The sequence below is a fragment of the Macrobrachium rosenbergii genome, chromosome 51, assembly GCF_040412425.1.
Source record: "Macrobrachium rosenbergii isolate ZJJX-2024 chromosome 51, ASM4041242v1, whole genome shotgun sequence".
In the NCBI taxonomy this organism is placed as follows: Eukaryota; Metazoa; Arthropoda; class Malacostraca; order Decapoda; family Palaemonidae; genus Macrobrachium; species Macrobrachium rosenbergii.
The window spans coordinates 63140285-63145155 of record NC_089791.1 but is presented as its reverse complement, the minus strand read 5'-3'; the positions used below and the strand labels follow the sequence as shown (position 1 = coordinate 63145155).

General features: G+C 38.7%; 1 long non-coding RNA gene across 1 annotated transcript in view; it reads right to left on the bottom strand.

Moving 5' to 3' along the window:
- LOC136833566 (uncharacterized) overlaps window positions 1-1014 on the bottom strand; it is an 11276-nt gene extending 10262 nt beyond the window's left edge. Inside the window, exon 1 of the long non-coding RNA XR_010851515.1 lies at window positions 882-1014. This is a non-coding gene — a long non-coding RNA (uncharacterized lncRNA). The remainder of the gene's footprint in view (window positions 1-881) is intronic.
- Between the last annotated feature and the right edge of the window lie 3857 nt (window positions 1015-4871).

The following is a 4871-nucleotide window of genomic DNA, read 5'->3' as shown; positions in this document are numbered from 1 at the left end:
AAATCTTATGCTAATGAATATGCAAATGACCAAAGAAAATGGCCGCATTTGACCTTCCCCCTAAGCTAGGATGCTGGCCTAAGGTCTTAGGATAGGGTGGTAGCCTAAAGTTTATTGCACCCTACCTAAAATAATCCCTTATTAAAACCGCAAATATAAACACTGCATGCAAGCCTATGCAACTGAATATGCAGATGGCCTAATAAAATGGTAGTCTTTGAACTAATCCTTAATTTAGGGTGGTGGTCTAAGGTCCTACAGTAGGTTCTTCCTTACTCTTGTTTCGTGTAAAACCATGAAAATAACTAATCAATATTGGGGCCGACGCCTAGTATCGCTAGACAGCTGGGTAGTATTTTATAAGGTGCCAATACATATGAAATTGTAACCTACATTTCTGAAAACTGCTCTTCGTTCTCGTTATTTTGAACCTCATGAAATAAAAAATCAGATTACGACTTATATACACTATGTGCAAGCGATAAATAAAAAAATCAAACAAATTACGACTTATAAACACTATGCGCAAGTGATAAATAAAACAATAAATCAACTTACGACTTAAAAGTTAAGACAATACCGGCACCTCCCCACCCCCTCCGTAGTTAATACGGCAAAACTGCAATCAGTAAACATCCCAAGGTTAAGTTGGGTTAGTATTTTTTGGTTCTTTTAATGCCCTATCATTTCCTAGCCATTTCTGCATGAAAAACCCAAAATGGTTTTCCATGCAAAAATGGCTGGCTGGAGTCTTATCGACAACTTATAAAGCTTTACCTTTAAGCTAGATGGCTCTTACCTAAACTTTTCCATTTCAAGTAAAACCATGAAATTAACTAGTGAAATTGCATATACAGATGTTGCATGCACAGATACTTTACCTTACTTTTATTTTTGGGGTTTCCCAAAATTATCCTGACGCTGATATTAGAAATTTCAAGGGATAAGATTATAGACTTCTATGGAAGTGTACAGTCGGAATTCGGAGGGTCTCTGTAGTCTGTTGTATGTAGGTGTTCCAGTAACACTTTTAATGACTTATTTAGCAAAACCAGATCCTTATATCACCTTTATAACGTTCTCTGACATTATTAATCAACTAATAATAATTATTTATAACTAATAATAGTTAATTACATTATTTTTACGCCTAATATCGTTAAATAAGGATGGCAATTTATTTTCTAAACTTTCTTTCTCAAGGCTTTGATGGTCCAACTGATTATGAGTCCTGAAAGAAAACCGTGAGTGATCAGGCGAAAATTGACCATTAGCCAGTGAAGCACTTGAAGGAAATCCTGGCGAAATTGGTAAAAACGAAAATTTCATTCAATTTGTCTGTGGTTGATGTCTTTCACTGGGGGGGAGGGGGCTGCATATTATATATATATATATATATATATATATATATATATATATATATATATATATATATATATATATATATATATATATATGTATATATATATATGTATATGTATATATATATATATATATATATATATATATATATATATATATATATATATATATATATATATTATATGCGTGTGTTTATACAAAAATAAAAGTTCTTTGAAATCCCTTGTCAACATTTCTATTAATGTCATTTGAGTAGCCAAGTTTTACTTGTATGTTTCTGTGGGGTCGAATTATTATTAAATAATTAAGATAGAATACTGAAATAAGAGGAAATACTTTCTTGCTTAATATTATTAGAATTTGCTAATATTTTCTAAATTGTTGCATAAAATTCTTTTTGTACTCAGGTATGTAGCAATCATGGAATTATGTTTTTTTCCGATGACTCAATGCATAACTATTACTAAACTGAATAGAAATATCAGTGGATTATAGAATAGTAGAAAATGAAATGTTATCCCAAGAGTCAATAAAGAATTATGCAGGAGAAAAGGCAAATATAATAAGCAACCAAATGTCTGCACTTCAACCCTAAAAAAAAACACAGGTAAAAGATTTAGATGTGAGACTGGAATAGTGTTCCCAGTATCAAGTATCATAGGTGGAGTTCACACATGCATAAATCACAGCAAATCTTGTCCTTCCCATTCAAATCAAGACATAGTCACTGCCATAAATCTTGCTGAAAGTAGTGATTTGCTTCGAGACGAAGACGAGACGAAATATGATTATATTAGGGTCCCAAATCGGTAAATCGTCAAATATGCAATGGACATATCCCGGGTATTATGTAAATGTCTGAAGGCAGTCGCATGAGAGATGTACATCAGTATTCCACGACAAGTAGGCGTAACCAAATCTTTCGGACGTAGATAACCTAATACCCCCTGTAATTTGCCTCTCAGGTAATAGTTAGCGTAAAATGCTGTTCAACTATAATTCACGTAGTCTCTAATATAAGAAAAGATGTAGACATTTTCAAAGCGCCATATTTAGTACCAGGATGCGGCCAAAGGGGAGAGAGAGAGAAAGACAGAAGAAAAGTTTACATTAAATGGGCATTCATCCTTAATTTGCAGTCGTCACCACCCACAGCTGCACCAATCAGACGGGTATATAAAAAGGGGCGGAGGCTCCTACGACGGACGGTGACGACGCAGAAATCGAGCGATCTAATGAACTGATTGATCCGGTGATGAGGTGAGAACGTTAGCGCTAAATTCCTTATCAGGTAACAACCACTTCGTCCCCGATGGACGCTCTATGATATATCCGCCGGTCCCTTGTCGTCCCGTCACTAATGAAGGGCTATTCGGCTTGCTAGGTGACTTTCTCTCTCTCTCTCTCTCTCTCTCTCTCTCTCTCTCTCTCTCTCTCTCTCACGAAAGACTATCTTGCTGGTCGGTAATCATTCTCTAATGCTTTCTCTTTCACACATGTGCACGAACACGCGCACATAGCCGTCTTCTCATGAAGAGCTATTTTGCCGACTAGGGATAACTCTCTCTCTCTCTCTCTCTCTCTCTCTCTCTCTCTCTCTCTTGTGAAGGTGATCTTGCTGGCCAGGAATGCTACAATAGCTTCTTCTATCTCATCTTTTAATGAGAAATTGATTTTGCCTGGTAGGAGAATTTCTCTCTCTCTCTCTCTCTCTCTCTCTCTCTCTCTCCCTCTCTCTCTCTCATGAAACATTATCTTGCTGGTAATAGGTCTCCAAAGCTCTCTCTTTCACACATGTACGAACACACGCACATTATGAAGAGCTGTCTTCTCACGAAGAGCTATTCTGCTGGCCAGGGGGATTCTCTCTCTCTCTCTCTCTCTCTCTCTCTCTCTCTCTCATGAAACATTATCTTGCTGGTAATAGTTCTCCAAAGCTCTCTCTTCCACATGTACGAACACACGCACATTATGAAGAGCTGTCTTCTCACGAAGAGCTCTCTCTCTCTCTCTCTCTCTCTCTCTCTCTCTCTCTCTCTCTCTCTCTCTCTCTCATGAAACATTATCTTGCTGGTAATAGTTCTCCAAAGCTCTCTCTTCCACACATGTACGAACACACGCACATTATGAAGAGCTGTCTTCTCACGAAGAGCTATTCTGCTGGCCAGGGATAATTCTCTCTCTCTCTCTCTCTCTCTCTCTCTCTCTCTCTCTCTCTCTCTCTCTCTCTCTTGTGAAGGTGCATCTCGCTGACCGGGAATACTATAATACTATCTCATTCTATCTTTCATCTCCTAATGCGAAATGAATCGCTTGTTGGTAGAGTCTCTCTCTCTCTCTCTCTCTCTCTCTCTCTCTCTCTCTCTCTCTCTCTCTCGTGAAGGTGCATCTCGCTGACCGGGAATACTATAATACTATCTCATTCTATCTTTCATCTCCTAATGCGAAATGAATTGCTTGTTGGTAGAGTCTCTCTCTCTCTCTCTCTCTCTCTCTCTCTCTCTCTCTCTCTCTCTCTCTCGTGAAGGTGCATCTCGCTGACCGGGAATACTATAATACTATCTCATTCTATCTTTCATCTCCTAATGCGAAATGAATTGCTTTTTGTAGAATCTCTCTCTCTCTCTCTCTCTCTCTCTCTCTCTCTCTCTCTCTCGTGAAGGTGCATCTCGCTGACCGGGAATACTATAATACTATCTCATTCTATCTTTCATCTCCTAATGCGAAATGAATTGCTTGTTGGTAGAGTCTCTCTCTCTCTCTCTCTCTCTCTCTCTCTCTCTCTCTCTCTCGTCTGACCGGGAATACTATAATACTATCTCATTCTATCTTTCATCTCCTAATGCGAAATGAATTGCTTTTTGGTAGAATCTCTCTCTCTCTCTCTCTCTCTCTCTCTCTCTCGTGAAGGTGCATCTCGCTGACCGGGAATACTATAATACTATCTCATTCTACCTTTCATCTCCTAATGCGAAATGAATTGCTTGTTGGTAGAGTCTCTCTCTCTCTCTCTCTCTCTCTCTCTCTCTCTCTCTCTCTCTCTCTCTCGTGAAGGTGCATCTCGCTGACCGGGAATACTATAATACTATCTCATTCTATCTTTCATCTCCTAATGCGAAATGAATTGCTTGTTGGCAGAGTCTCTCTCTCTCTCTCTCTCTCTCTCTCTCTCTCTCTCTCTCTCTCTCTCTCTCTCTCTCGTGAAGGTGTATCTCGCTGACCGGGAATACTATAATACTATCTCATTCTATCTTTCATCTCCTAATGCGAAATGAATTGCTTTTTGTAGAATCTCTCTCTCTCTCTCTCTCTCTCTCTCTCTCTCTCTCGTCGTGAAGGTGCATCTCGCTGACCGGGAATACTATAATACTATCTCATTCTATCTTTCATCTCCTAATGCGAAATGAATTGCTTTTGGTAGAATCTCTCTCTCTCTCTCTCTCTCTCTCTCTCTCTCTCTCTCTCGTGAAGGTGCATCTGCTGACCGGGAATACTATAATACTATCTCA